The sequence below is a fragment of the Abramis brama genome, assembly GCF_963993115.1.
Source record: "Abramis brama genome assembly, chromosome: 21".
Taxonomy (NCBI): Eukaryota; Metazoa; Chordata; class Actinopteri; order Cypriniformes; family Leuciscidae; genus Abramis; species Abramis brama.
The window spans coordinates 12,785,890-12,802,156 of NC_139983.1; the positions used below are offsets into that span (position 1 = coordinate 12,785,890).

The following is a 16,267-nucleotide window of genomic DNA, read 5'->3' on the forward strand; positions in this document are numbered from 1 at the left end:
ATCAAAACTGGCAGTATTCACTTTCTTAATGCACATTTGTGAGAGGTAATGGACAATGTTATATGTTTATGAATACGGGATAGTCCTATAGGCTACACATAATTTCACGCAAGTAAAATGGTTGACGAATGGCAATTTACGTTGACTTTATGTGCTCACGCTCTCCTCTAAGGGTGGTCATTACTTCTCGCTGGATCTCTGTTCCTGTTTCCAATGTAACCCTCCGTGCCCCCTACGGTCGTTCCCGCTCAGTGAAAGTGAGCAGTCAGCTGTTCTGAGCCTCATTAGCGGTGTCTGTCTCTGATGAAGCCCTTCTATTGATCCGTCTCCAGAGGAAAAGTGCTGGGTAAACAGGACAGAGTTACAGCTCAGAGGACCGGCTCGGGCTCGACGCTCACAGAGGTGATGCAGGGGAGAGAACAAAAACTTTATCATGCTGTCTGTATCTCGTTTGGATACACGCCTTTAGAAAGTGTGGTAGCCTACAGTCATTGCTTTCTGTGAAATGTCGAAGAAACGCCAATTCAGTTCAGCCTTTACAGTCGGACATACGAATCAAAAGATATTGGAAGTTAAATTTGATATTTAAAGAGGGCTTTATAGTCTGATTGTGTGCTTTTTTTTATACAGTAGCCTATATAGCCCTATAGTATAGTATAGGCTACTTTAAATCAGCTGATATATCACTAGGCTGAGTGCAGTCTCTTTATTTAAAAAAAAAAAAATTTAAATGGAAAATGTTATGAAAGTTCATAGCAATCAAAGGTGTGTTAACCCTGTTCCAAATGACTTGTTTCCAACATAACATTTTGTTGTTGAAAACCATCTATGTTGGATTTTTAACTTTTTTTAATGCTAAGAACCCGCAAATATGATGATTCCCCATTCATTAATTTTTAATGTTATTTATTTATTTATTTTTTACTCTGTTAAAAACAAGTGTCCCTTTTCTCTGACACCCTGAGTCGTAAAAACTGCTTTATATCTGTTAAAAATAAATGCAGAATACAATTTCTGACAAATTGAGTCATAAACAAAAAAAAACATGTAGGCTGAGTGATCAAGGTGACGCCCTTTAGGAGTCCCCAGACCAGGAAGTCCTTAAAGAATCATATAGTCAAATGAAGTACTCTATACAGAAAAAAATGGTTCTTCATAAGAAAAGGATTCTTTGCAGAACTATTGACGAACCTTTATTTTTAAGAAATGCCTCGTAACACCAGATGTTGCACTACTGCCAAGAGTAGCGATAAGAACAATAAAATAATAAATGTTCTCAATCAACATAATATAATGGTTAACTGCCTCTTTAAAATGGGATTGTGAACTGCTGTGCGGGTAATGCTATAGTTTGTATTCACTAAATGAGTCGTTATAGTTATAGAACAGGACATGTATTAATGATTTTCTTCCACACTTTGTCTGTGGGTGATCGTGCATTGCTAGCTTTCTGTCAGTGGTCAGTGTTTTTTTCTCAGCGGTCATGTGAGAACAGTTTGATTTTTAGATCAATAGCAAGATTCCTTCCCCCAAGCCTCAAAGGCAAAATGATTGAGCACAGCTCAATGAAACCAGGGTCTTTTAATAAGCGGGTGTGGGAGTTCCTTATAAATGGCTTAACTGACTTGTTCACTGACACTAAAGTTGTGTGTCACTTAGGCTAGTTTAACAATTTGTTCTTTCAAAAGCTGAGTTGTGAGGCTCACAGGCGACCGGAACAGACTAGTCTCAAGAGTGCATCTGTTCGTGACTCTGGTTGTAATGGAGAAATTAAACTGACCGGATTGGTGTTAAGTTTGCTTTGGTGAGCTCGGTCAACTGGTGAGTTTCAACTAGACGTCTGCTGCTGCATCGATCAAGGCTACATATCACTCTTCATGTCAACGTCCTTTCTGCAAATTGTATTCACAAAGAAAAATATAAAAGCATTTCTACATTCTTTAAAAGTCTAGCTTTTATAACCTTGCCTTGGAAAAAAAAATTACTGCCGTGCATCTTGAGACAAAACAATGGCAGTGTCATTTTTTTTAGGTTATATCAGTGCAAGTTGTTTTCAGTGAAGACAGCTCAAACATGCATTTTAGTATGGGACTAGACTTGTCTGTGAAACCGGGGGATACTGTTCTATATTTGTTACCTGTCCTTCTTAAAACAATCCAACTGACAACTTTTCAAACTATGGAGAGTCATTAAACTGACTGGAGAGGCTTTCGGAGTTGACCAGGATGGTTGGTAAACTTAAGATCCAAAAGATAAATGTCCAAGTTTTTGCATAATTTGTTTTTAATTTAGAAATGCAAAATGCAATTTCTGACTGCACGAGTCACAGAAACTGCTTTTTATCCATTACAAATAAATACAGAAAAATTGTGCACGTGTAACTGAGTGGTTAAGGCACTGGACCTAGGATCCAGTGGACAAATACCTGTTTGATAATGCATAATAATTTTGCATTAGTGCAGAATACGATTTCTACTTGCTCAGGGCATTGAAACCAGTCAGGGTGGCCTGAGTGGTTAAGGCTTTGGACTTGAGATTATGCATACTTTTGCATTAATGCAAAATTAAATTTCTGACTGCATAAGTGAGTGAAAGCAGTTTATGTCTGACAAAAATAAATGCAGAATACAATTTGACAGCTCAGTCCACTGAAACTAACCAGGATGGCCGAGTGGATAAGATCCAATTGACAAATGTCCTCGTGGGTTCAAACCTCACTACTGATAATGAAAATTAGGTTTCCATGTTGATGTTTAAGCACAAAAAAGCCAATGAAATTACAGAATAGATGGGTTAGTTTAAGTGTGATGGTCTGTTGCAGTAAAAAAAAAAAAATCATTGACCACTACAACCAGGATGGCCGCGTGGTTATAAGGCGTTGAACTTAAGATCCAATGGACAAAACCCCACTCCTGGTTAAAAAATAAATAAAAATAAAAATGTGTAGTAATTTGTAAAAATAAGTGCAGAATAAAATTTCTGACTGCATGAGTCTTTGAAACCAATTCATCTATGTAAAAATGAATGCAGAATACAATTTCTGACTGCACAAGTAATTGAAGTTGACTTTGAGGTGTTGGATTTAAGAACCAATAGACAAATGTCCTCATTGGTTCAAATCTCACTCCTGGTTCAGAGTTTTTAAATTGAAACTGAAAAAGACCTATTCACACTGGCTGTGAATGAACCGCTGGAGTTCACTGAGCAGTTGTTTCTAGTGGATGCTCCACTCAAGGTGGTGGATAACTTTCTGTACTTCCAATATAGCTGCTCTATTGCTGCTCATTTGCATGAAGGTGAAGGTCTTCCATAAAAGAAGTGCCAAGGAATGGCAGAAACAGTAAGAGAAAAATGCTAGTATGCGAGTCCAAATTCAGCCAATATGACCAGAACGCATGGTATTTAGTGCAAGTGACTTTTTATGTTTAGATTTATATGAGATACACTGTTGATCTTAGTATTTGAGTGTTGAATGTGGCACTGCGGCTGTGTTCCAGTGGGAGATGGCATTCAATTTTTCATTTTGATGTGGTGTGGAAAGCCCTAAGGCACAGAGCAGAAATCTACACCATGTGTGAACCACCGCAGAGCTTTGCGATTTCTGATCTCAAATGCTCTAAAAAATATCCGGTGTGTTTTCCTCATAGACAAACCCAAAATGTAAATTAAAGTTCCCCGCTAATTTCTATTCTGATGGGCTCCCTTTAATGCTTTACATTTCTTTTAGACTTTTTGTCTGGCTTGGTTGAGTTCCTGCACCACCATCCAGTCGAGATCCTTGAAACGGTTTGGAAAGCAGCACACAGATTTAGACATCATATGAAGTGCCATGGCAACAGCAAATCTGCAGTGCAAGTTACACTTAGCCGAGCAAATGCACATAATTTCAAATGAAAATACCAAATGTCGTTTCTCATCACTTCCTGCGTTTTGTTTAAGTGACCTTACTTTGAAAGCTGTGAGGGAAATGATCTGAAACCTTACCCACCATGAGCATGAAAACCTCTGAATGTGGTTTTACCTTGGAACATTGTGCCCGCTTTTCCAAGAATGTGTTTGAAATGCCATCAAGTAGGGCATAAAATGAAATGCAGCTTAAACTTTAAATACAGTCTGTTTAACAAGAAGATTTGCGGTACTTTCTCATTTAGAAAATCATTCAGAGTATACACTAATAATACACAAGTTATTCCATTTATTTATACATATATCCTCAAGAGCCGTGCACACCCACATGATGTCCATAAATGCCCACACAGAAAATAAGAGAATAATATCTGCGAATGCACATCCAGCACACCGAGACCTAAATATCACAGTCTTTTTATCCTGAGGTGGGCCTGATACTCTAGTTCTCTCCCACTCGAGAGTTCTCTCCTGCGGAGCAAAGGACAAACTCATGCTTATATTGTTCTTCTGACAAATCCTACTACAAAGCTCTGGCCTCCTCTCCGTGCTGGCCTAAGGCTTAGACTCTGGATTTAACTCCAAAGCCACTGGCTCAAGTAGCCGCAGTGGGTTGTTGGGTCTCCAGAACCATGTGCGCTGACCCGTTGAAGGCTGCTGAAAGGCCAGTTCTTTCACCCCGATCTTGCACATACCACCCTCCTAGTCCCTCGAGCCGCAAAGCAGACAAGTCCATCATTTGTTCTGAAGTACAGTAATCTCTGTGAAGGGCCGGAGCAATTGTTTTGCAGTTGTTCAGTCTTGGAGCAAACTCCAAGTGCACTGCTTGTCTTTTTGGGTGGAAGAAAAGCACTCAGGTCGATGCTCTGCTCTTCCATTGAAGCGCACTGACAGCGATGAACTGAAAATAGGCAGGCAGGTTTATTTACTTGGACAGTCAGATTTCAGTAGCCTATAATTTCCCCTTGCGATGTGATTTTTTAATAATAATAGAAAGGGCAGCTGATTCATTTGTGAATGCATGTAATTCCATTCACTTAAAGTATATAAGTATATTCATAATATAATTATAATCATACATAAAATAGTCAGATTGCTGAATGCTAAAAACCGCACTGAAGCTACTGCACTGAAGTTTATAATATTAGCATAATTTTTATTTATATATAGTATGCATAGTTTTTTTTATTTATGCATACATACAGTACATACATGCATCAATACATACATAGGCGTACATGCATACTTACCACATTTGAAACTGATTGGTCGACTGGTTGCATGATTACATAATTACTCTGTAGGTGGCGACAAGTGACAGTCTTTTTGAGTTAGCCAATAATTTATTCATTACGCTGACTCATTCTAGAGTATGTAGAGTATTGTAGAGTATATTTCACAAGATATACAATAACCTCCACTATAGATAGCACAAAAAATTGTCTGATGCTCAAAATAGTTCACTATATAAGGGGTAATGGGGGCGATTTAGGACACAAGACCCTTACTTCGTTCCTGAACGAATCAGTGTGACTGAACAAACTGGGAGTGATTGAATTATTGATTCACAGACTGACAACTGTTTAGTTCCTAAATGAATTAAGCGCCTTTGAACGAATCGGACGACTATATGACTCGTAAAAACTTTCAATTGTTTCGTTCCAGAATGAGTCACCTTAATGACTAAATTATTGACTAACTCAAAAAGACTGTCACTTGTGAGATAATTATTGGCTAATATTGAGAAAAAAATCTATTTAATATCAGTAGTATTATCAGTAGATACTATTGGTATCAGTGATACTGGCCTTCATTTATAAAAAGATGCCAAAAAATATGGTATATTTTTAAAATATGCTGTCTTTATGTTGTTTCTACATTACATTTACATTACATTTGGAGATTAAATGTGAAATTATTACATTAAAAACTTTGATGTTAGGTGCCATTAATTAGAGAAAAATGTGCAATTGATTAAAAAATAACAAAAAAATTGCACATTTTCCTCGAATTAATCGCAACTAACATTAAAGTTTTTAACATATGTATAAAATTCGCTCGCACATGTGTCAACAGGACGTACTTATATGGAATAAAAGCACAAAATATTTTAAGGGAGATGCGGACCCAGAAACTGACCATGGCAACCTGGTCAGTTGCTATAGTAATATTTCCTCCAAACATAAACTTTTTAAATATTTCTGTAAAACAAAAAAAATATGATAACTTATATGACATTATGGCAGAAACTATGGTTACCATGGTGCATTTTTGTAAGGAATAGTGATATTTATCTTAAGCTACTGCATGTCCACCTTTTTTTTTTTTTTTTTTTTGTCAAACACTTTTGTTATGAGTCATAGAGATAAATACAGGTTAGAACAGACTGATTGAAATTAAAGTGAGGTGAAATTGCATTTCTAGTGTCTGATTAAATCATGTGGGCCCGAAACTGTGAATATGAACACATTTACTTTTTTCAGACACTATGAACATCTTTCCAGAACATGATTGCTAATTGTATGTGTCCAAAAACAACCTGTTTTGACATTTTTTCATAATATGCCTGATTAAGTAGACATTTAGTTTTCGACTTTCCACAAGATAGCTTTTCACGCTGACAATTATACTTAATGACAAACACCGAAATCACAATTTCCCTCTCATCCAGAAACATCACCCACGTTAAAGATCTGATTCTCTGCTCTTGTTTTCTGCGCTGCGACAGGTTTCACGGACGCTAATTCGATGGTTTCTATTTTTAAACGCCTCAGAGCCTCAGGTGAGGTTTCCTGCACAACGAGGTTCCAGTCAGCCAACTCCTATCAAAGAGATAACGCCAGTTGCTATGGAAACCCGCTCTCCGCTCAGGTTATAAATCACAGACACGTGTATACACACTCACACTTGTATCTTTGTGGAGTGCAGGTTCACAAAAGCGCTATCTTCATGACGGCTCTCCCAGCAGACCTGCGTTTTGGGTATAGCGCCTACGAAACAAACTTTCCAAAATGCTCCATGCAATCTTTTGTGGTCCTGCATGGATAAAAATACTTTTTTTTTTTTTGTGCAGGTTTCTGTGGTTATAACTTAACAAAACTAGCTTTGTGTTTCTCTTTGCACTCTGTTGGGCTTCCTGGCCCAATAAATCAGGTTCTCCGTCGCCACAGAGAGAGAGAGACGAAGACATAGGGACTGCTCCATGTGACAAGATTGCAATTCTGTCCTCTAATCACATTACTCTTCCCATTCTTTGCCACCGCTGTTCCTGGGCTGTCATTACCGATGCTGCCAGGGGGCCGACACTGGCTAAGGCTGTTGGCTTTAATTGCTTGCCTGTCACTAGGTGAAAAATCTATACATTGGATGTAGGCAGTAGGACTGGAGATGTAATGCTGAATCAGTGGGTATAGTATGTTTTCCCTTCCTTCCATAAAAGTGAGATTGTCTCACACTGTGGCCACTATGCTTTGTGGTTGAGGCGGTTTCCTTTTAACTAGCGCATTGCATTGCATGGCATGGCATGTTTAACCGGTCAGAGTGCGGTCACTCTCAGGGATTTTGTGTTGCTGCCAAAAACCGAGTGTCCCTGATGTTTCGGAACTTAAAGGGGAAGTGCATAGGCTACACGTTCTGTATTGCAAATCAAGTACATTTTGCTTAATTCTGCTGTTGTTTACCTTTAAAAATAAATCAAACTAGATGCTAAACTCGGTTTTCTCAGGTAAATTAGTAAGTAAAAATTATCTAAAAAAATATTTTGAGATTGAAGTTCCAATGTGCAGGTTCATATGGGACACAAATGTGCAGTCTTCTGTAATGTAATGTAATGTGACCACAGTGCTCAAAGCAGTTGCCAACTGATCATTTGTGTTAAGTGCAGTTTTGTTAAATGAGCTGAAACTGAATGTCTGGTTGAGTCACAAAACGTTCTAGTGTGTCTTGTTGTTGTTCACATACACCCAATTAGATTAGGAAAACTGAATATGCAATGAGGAAAAATGAATTGCACTGTAAAAAGTAATTTTGTAAAATTTAATAATTCATTATATTTGACATTCATAATGATCTATATATAGGCCTACATACTGTATATTTTATATAGTATAGTAACGAACACACCAAACGGGAAGATAGCATTAGGGCCCAAGTGCAGGAGTTTATTAACAGCAGTTAATAACCCCTTGATATCAACAGGTGAGTATCACAGGTAAGCATCTGGTAGACTGGATGTAGGATATCAACAGGTGAGTATGTATACATGTATGCATACAAAAACAATAGAAATGCATCACAGTAGAATGCAAAAACACATTAGGTGGGAACGGCCTCTTACAGTGTTTCAAGTGATTTATTTTGATGCAGCATTTTTATTATTCAACACTTATTTTCTTTAATCGATCCAAGAAACGTAGCAGGTAAGTTAACTTAATGCATTTTTTGTAAGTTAAAATAGGCCTACAAAAACAATTTCGTTGTTCAGTCCCATTCAGCCTCTTCCCAGCATGCACCGTGGCATGAATATTGACTTTCTTTGTCAATATTGATTAAATTGACTTTCTGATAGAATTATTTCCATTGTTGTTATTTGCTGTCACATTTAGTAACTCGTTGTCATGTGATGTCAGGTTGAGTTTGTTTCACTACTCAAAAGGATCAGGTAGCTTGTTGTAAGTCTTGAGGTCTCTGTGGTGTTTCAAGGTATTTCATCAGTTATTTATGTCTTTATATTTTACTTATGAGTTTCTTGTGATGTAGTTAATAGTTTGAGACAGCAAGTATGTTGCTTTTCAAGATGTTTGTCACATTGAGCGTGAGCGGAAGAACATATTGGACAATGAACATTCATGTAAATAAAAAAAAGTTTTAAAACAATTTTTAACTCTTTAAAAAAAAAAAAGTTAAGTATTCTTAATCTAGATGGGCAGATTTTAAATCATTGCAACTTTTTAATATAAACGCAAATTAAAAAGCCATGCAAACTGTCGATGCAAATTGCAACGCAAATTTAATAAATCATATTAAATTATGTTTTTTGAAAATGTAAAAATGCAGAAAGGTTTCTGTGAGGGTTGTGTTTAGGGGTAGGGTCAGGAAATATAATATACAGTTTGGACAGTATAAAAATCATTATGTCTATGGAAAGTCCCCATAAAACATAGAAAACCCTACGTGTGTATGTGTGTGTGTGTGTGTGTGTGTGTGTGTGTGTGCGTGTGAGTGAGTGAGTGTGCACTCCTGCAAATGTGAATGGTCTCCTTTCCTTGTAATGTTTCATCCAATTAACTGTAAAAATGACAACTTATTGAAGGAAAAGGGAACTGCATGCTCTGATGGTTCACTGGCTGTGGTAAAGGTGCCTGTCGGTGTAAAAAAGTATAAAACAAGAGACATCCTCAAAGTTTGACTCTCTCTGGAGTAAAAGTTCAGCACATGTTAAGGCACACGAGACAGGAATATGTAAAGTAAGGCCTGGTGTGCTTTATATAATGAGGTGTAAAATACTTCCTCTGTAAGTGCTGAAAGATAATTAGTGCAAGGAACTTTGCTCTCATTCTCACTCAATTTCAGGTACTTGTCACCTTTTCAAGATTTTTTTTTTGTCAATTATGAGTTACATTTTAGTCAGTTCCTATTGATTATTGGCCGTGTTTTTATATTCATCAGTCGTTTTAGCATATATATCAAAGATATTATATATTTAATTGGTCATGCTCATTTCCCATATTTTTACATTTAGATTACCTTTGCCATTATCAAACACCCTCTTAAAATTAATCTTAAAAATACTAATAATTTTCACTGATAAATGTAATCTTTAGCAAGTTTTCCTTTTTCCTTTGCGTTTTCCTCATACAGACGACAAAGTTGTCAAAACGATCCCCATTCACACAGATCCCTGGAAATGACTAAAAATTTGTTTCACAAATTCGCTTTTTTTGTAGTTTACACGGAGATGATAACAGTGTCATTTTCAAAAACTTACTTTGTAAGGTACTTTGAAAGGGCCAAAACACATAAAAATTGTAAAACTAAACTACTGATTACATTTTTTTAGCTAACTACTTTTATACTTACTACTGTCATAATATTTTTTCTTTAGCTTAGCAGTAAAAATCATGCTCCACTTTCATTTTATGGCAAACAGCAGCTTGGATATTTTGCTTAATATCTCATTTTGAGTTTCACAAAAAGCCACACAGATTTTAAAACACCTGAGGTTGAGTAAATGTTACAGAATTGTTATAATTTTTTGGGTGAATTAGATATCCATGTTGTTTCCTTGGCTTTTAGTACTGAAGTATATACTAGATGTAGTATCCTTTACATGTATCAATGAAATATATATGTATATATAGTTAGTACAGTGTAGTACTGTGTATTAACAACACTATCTATACCAAGCATCCAGACTGTCATGCTCCAGTGGGACTTTAAGCCTGAGAATCATTCACCTATCTTTTTCTGCCTTGGAAAAAAAAAAACTGAGGATATAGCAACATGCAACTCAGTTTGATTCCATATGCCAGTCATGAGATTTGAAGATAAACCTCAAGGACTATCTATCTATCTCTCTATGGAGCGTGATTAAGTCACTCTAGAATGAAGAACTGTGCACTGAATGAAGCTTTAACAATCATGTATGGAGTCTGAAGAGCGGTTTGTGTTGCCTCTGATCAACAGCAGTTCAACAAGGGCAAATTTAATGGTGGATTGAAACCATGCTATTTTTCTTCAGGCAGCAGGGTATTGATCGACCCCATTTCTGCTGCTCTATTAATCTTGGTGGCCAGAGGTCATGTGATCTGCACCAGCCAATCCAGAAACCAGTCTCATCTCCCAGACAAGATTCTACAGCTTCAAATAAGACACTCTTAGCACTTGAACCAGCGCTCTCCTCCTCAGTTCTCTGCCTTTATAAAGATGTAAACATTCCTTTGACCAATTGATCTTATCGTACAACCCTTAAGACTCTTAGAGGTTACAGCCAAAAACACAAATCTAAATTGTGATCGAACTATCACAAGTTATAATCTGAAACACAGTTTTTATCTGCTTTTGGACACATTTGAACATCCACAACACAAACAGTTTTTGTCAGAGAGTTTAAGCCACAGATGAACCTACTGATAAATTCCACTCATTTTCTCCTGGCAAACAAACAAAGTGCTGCCAGGAGTTTATCGGAGCACTCGTAACAAAGCCAATCTCATTCGTGACGGCAGATGTTGCAGTGCAATCCACGTGTTCAAACAAAGGTTAGCGCACATCGGGTCTCTGTTTAAGAGTCTGCTCCATAATTCTCATCGGTCTCAGGCACCTGGTGGCAGACGTCTGCAGATCCGCCAAGGCTGGCTTTGTGGCTGATCGTTTGAAAACTTGCCATTTGTGGCAGATCAAAAAGTCTATCTAAGTCTGTTTAAGTCCAACTGGCCTGAGGTTTTCAGGTGCCAGTTGAATAGATCAGCATTTTCTCTGTAGTTCTCTGTATGTGCAAAACAAAGTACTTCTCCTTTACCAGCTTCACCCCAAAATGAAAATTCTGTCTTAGTTTACTCAGCATCATGTAAATTTAAACCTGTGTGAATTTCTTTCTTCTTCAGAACACGAAAAAATATATTTTGAAGAATGCTGTAGTCCAAACAACAATGGATTCCATTGGCATATAACTGCATATCTATCTATCTATCTATCTATCTATCTATCTATCTATCTATCTATCTATCTATCTATCTATCTATCTATCTATATATATATATATATATACAAACATTTTGTTTAAAATACCTTTTATCTTCCACAGAAGAAATAAAGTCATTCAGGTTTGGAACAGCACGAGGGTGAGTAAATGATGTTCAGTTTTGAGGGAACTGTTCTTTTAACATGCAGAGACAAGTTTAGTTTAACATAGATAATTAGTTAAAAGATCTTGCACTCAGTTCTTATACTTGATGAACTGTTTTCAGTAATCGGGACTATATATCAGCAAACCAGACAGCTCTTTCTGTTTCAGCTCTTTTTGTTTGGCCAAAGCTAGAACGGTCCCGTCAAAATCACTGAAGGTGTGTCTACACCAAGCACTTGCCGTATACAGATTTTTTTATTATAACAGAACTGTTCCAGGTTTGTCATGTTGCTCGCTTATAGATTATATGGAGCTTCAGCCTTTCCATGAAATTCTGAGTTCATCAATAAATCATTAGTGTTCTGGTCTATCTGCTACTTTTTTTGAAGTCTAATTTGAATTTTGTTGCATCTTACAATGACAATTAGATTATAAACTCTCTGTCACACCGAGCTCTCAGAGAAGAGCAATTTATTAGAATAATAGCAAAGAAACAAAATAAACCAAACACAAGAACATCAGGAAGACCAGAGAGCAGGACTGAGACCAAAGACTTCGCATCCACCAACGGAAAAGTCCAGACAACGAACACAGCACAAGGGCTTATAGACACACAGGGTAATAAACTATAACAAGACACACCTATAGGGACAATCAGGGAACTAATGGAACAAGAAAACTACAAAGGACTACAAAAATGGCACACAGGACAGGAAACAGGAACAGAACCAGGGCTAAACCAAGAAATAACACAGTCATTCAAATGTTTGGGGTCAGGGAGATGTATTTGAAAGAAGTCTCTTTTAGGAGTTTTTATTTCGACTTTAATCTTGAAATGCTAGATTTCTTTACGGAATTTTTACGTTGCGGTTCAGTTTGCTATCTTCTAATATATAATATCTAACATATTTAAAACATTTATTATTATCAATGTGGAAAATAGTTGTGCTGCTTAATATTTTTGTGGAAAATATGATACATTTTTTCAGGATTCTTTTATGAAGAAAAGCTTAAACAAACAGTATTTTTTGACATAGAAATCCTTTGTAACAATGTCTTTACTGTTACTTTAGATTGATTTAATGCATCCTTGCTGAATATAATTGCGAATAATATTCAGTTATAAAAAAAATAAATAAAAAAAATCTTACTGACCCCAAACTTTTTAACAGCAGTGTAAGTTGAAATGAAAGAAGCTCAAACAGTGTCTGCACAACTCAATCTCCAATGAACTTACTTTGAAAATTTTTTTTGCAGTGAGATTCATTTGTGTCCTGGATTTCAGGCCTTGTTGTGTGTCCATGAGGCTGTTCAACCTTTTGATTTAATGTCCAAATGCCATCTCACAAGCTCTATCCCATGCGCACATCCTCCTCATTTCATCTTTTTAAATGTCAAGTTTTGCATAAAGACCAGAGTGATGGGAAAATTACCACAGCAGCTTTCAGAGCTCCAAAATATCTCATTGTGATATAATCTTTTTTAAATGTCTCCCCCTGCCAGCTTTGCTTCTCTTAGCGGACTGGTCATGTCAAGTATAAAGGACTTGTGGAGATGTGGATAAATTATTGAATTGTTTCAAATTTGCAAATGAGTTTCCTTTGTTTTAAGGGCGCTTTAAGCTTGAAAAGCTCCATTTATTATAATTGTGTAAAAAAGATAGACCACACATTTCTTTTGTGTTCAGCTGATGAATAAAAGTCATGCAGGTTTGGAACAACATGTGGGTGAGTAAATGATAATAGATGAAATTAAATTTTTTGAGTGCAGTATTACTTTAAGATGATTTGAGATGATCAAATAGATCATGACCTGTGCCATTTAAGAGTAAGGATTGTTCTTTACTTTTTCTCTTTGAATTTCCATCTGCTCACATTCAGTAGGCCTATGTGATTCTACTATCAGGGGTTAGAGGTTGAATCCATAATAGTTTATGTGCCTGTTCATATATGTTTTGTTTTTTTTCTCCAGTGTAGGTGTTCGTTTGTTGTTTCAGTGAAGGAATCTTTAAGGTTAAAGGTCCTGAAGGAGCTCTTGAATTTCAGAGCGAGCACCACGGCAGCCAATGGCAGTTCATTGATTTGTCTAATGCTTGATTCCTGTGTAGGACAAAGAGGTAAAGATATGTGTCCAAGAGCACAAGGTCACACAATTGCTGTAATACATATTAACTTGTTTTATGAAAGGTACGATTGAACACAACCTGAGCATTCAGAGCAACAGTCATTCTGACAATGCTGTTTATTTATTAAGCAATTTATTAAACAAAATACCCATAGGAAAAAAAGAAAAGAAAAGAGATTTCTTTATTATCCTCCTAGTTCCTAGGAGTTCCTCCTAGTCTAAAATGAGATTAAATGGAGAGCAAATGGAGACTTTTGCTGATTTTTCTCTACACTCTCGGTGTGTCTCTAGAAATTCAGAGGGGATCTCGAACTGTGTTCAGATTTGCTAAGTATGCTAAGTAATCAATTTCAGTGTGAATATAGAATATTCATTATCAGATTATTCCAATACCAATGCTATCCATATTCTTTCTGTATGTAAACAATTGTCTCATTTGATTCTTTCTATTTCTCCAAAGGAATTTAAGAAGAAGCATCTGGGAAAAACCTGACGCCTAGATGAATCTGAGCCTCCTGAGCAATGAAAGCTCACCCTCTGAGCAATATAAATTTCTTCTTGGGTCCACAATGCTTTTAATAAATGTTCTTATGTTTCTTGTTTCAGTTTTGTTAAAGATTCCCCAACTTGTAACATACAATTAGATATTCTGTGTATCATTCAACTTTGGTAAACCAATGTAACATCTAACTACAAATAGGGACTATTATCTGGGGTGCGTTTCCTGTACAGTGACGTAACTCGCATGCATAACTACCATACGATGCATTGTTGAAGAAATCAACTAGCTAGACTGTTTCCCGAAACCGTAATATCGCAAATTTGTCGTTCAACCACATTGGTTAATGATGTTAAAGGGATGGTTCGGAGTAAACTCAACCTATAGGGTCCTTTGCACCATGACCCTGAGCCAAACACCCCCCAGAAGCCTTTTTTCCCTTGGTCGAACATTATTAAAGTTAGAGCTTATTTAGAGATATCAGCCGGATGGCTTAGTGCAGGCGCTAACGGATCCAAGGATGTATCTCGTAAAGTACCCCACTAATAATGCCCGGAATGGTACCAAACTTCTACAGTAGTACAAATAGGTTCTGTACTCATAAAACAAGGCATTGGAAAGTTTGTAAGTACATCAGGAGTTTATTTAAATAACACTTGCTTGATGGCTCATGCTACTGCTAACCCAGACGTCGAGGTCACTTCCATGATTTGGGAGAAGCACGTAATAGTCCTTGCAGAAAGCGATGCATAAGGATGTAGAATTAATGGCAGTTATTTTGCTTTATTTCCAGATTCAGTTCTTACAGCACATGCACACTCTACAAAAACAGTGCTTTGAACCTCTTGACAAACTAAAAGACGTAAATTTGTATATATTCGAAATAAAAGATATAGATTGTAGCCTACTGAATGTCAGCTTGCTTATTTTTCTCAAGATAAGGATTTAATTAAGTCCACAAGTCATGTAAGCAAGAAACTATGCTTCTAAGCACAGGTCGAAAGCTTTCATTCCAACCACACAACTTTGCGAAGCTGTTTGCGAATGTTCGTTGGAACTATGGTTTCGGGAATCACCGACTCGTTGAACTATACGGATAACGACGGATCTTGCACCCATAGTTGGCTGACAATGCTTTTGGGAAACACACCCCCTAGTTAGTCCAGACTTGACACAAAAAGTTAATTTCATTGTCTTGCTGCAAAAATAGCTGCGGCTGGAGAATGTCACTCCCACAGATGTCTTTTGAAACGAGGATACATTCATTAGGAGGGTTAATTAAGCTAACAGCGGGAGATACATTCAGGTTTCTGGCCTCTGATGTGGCTGTAATGAGGGAGAGGAGCAATGTGCAATGTCCTGTGGCAGGCATTCACACGTCCAGCACCAGATTGGGCTCCTCTGATGTTCCTTTGTCTCGTCCCGTCCTCCTAAAGCTTCATAATGCAGAATGGGTACACAGATGGCAGCCTCTGCTGTGCTTTGTAAAACTTTATGTTGAGTCTCGGAGAAAAGTAAAATCAATTGCTCCTATAGTTTTATGTAGGTCCTTGTTTTTAGCCTTTATATTTGGAAGCAAACTAGAACGAAAGGATTGTGTTGGCAGCCATATATAGAATAGCTCACCTTGTTTTCATTTTGGGTTATTGTTTTTTTTCTATCAGTGCTATTTTTCACCCTCATCCAGGGGCAGGGCAATAAGAATCTCTCAGTCAAGGCTGCCGAGTGAAAATATTGCGGAGGAGAGAGCAGTAACGATTTCAATAAGGCCTATCATCTCTCATTCCCAGTGTGGCTGAACTCCGAATGGGGACAGCTCTCAGGGGGATGGATATTAGAAAAGATGTGTCAAGGTCTCCTGCGCTGGTTCTTGCTAGCTCTGGAGCAAAGGG

The 16,267-nt window shown here is 37.2% G+C and overlaps 1 long non-coding RNA gene across 2 annotated transcripts; it reads left to right on the forward strand.

Moving 5' to 3' along the window:
• The first annotated feature begins 261 nt into the window (after positions 1-261).
• LOC311072701 lies at positions 262-14,434 on the forward strand. Of its 2 annotated transcripts, none has more exons than XR_014604039.1 (3): positions 262-402; positions 13,724-13,868; positions 14,337-14,434. It is a non-coding gene; the product is annotated as an uncharacterized lncRNA (long non-coding RNA). The 2 variants fall into 2 exon arrangements; XR_014604040.1 differs by lacking the exon at positions 262-402 and adding an exon at positions 7,210-7,309.
• The last annotated feature ends 1,833 nt before the right edge of the window (positions 14,435-16,267 follow it).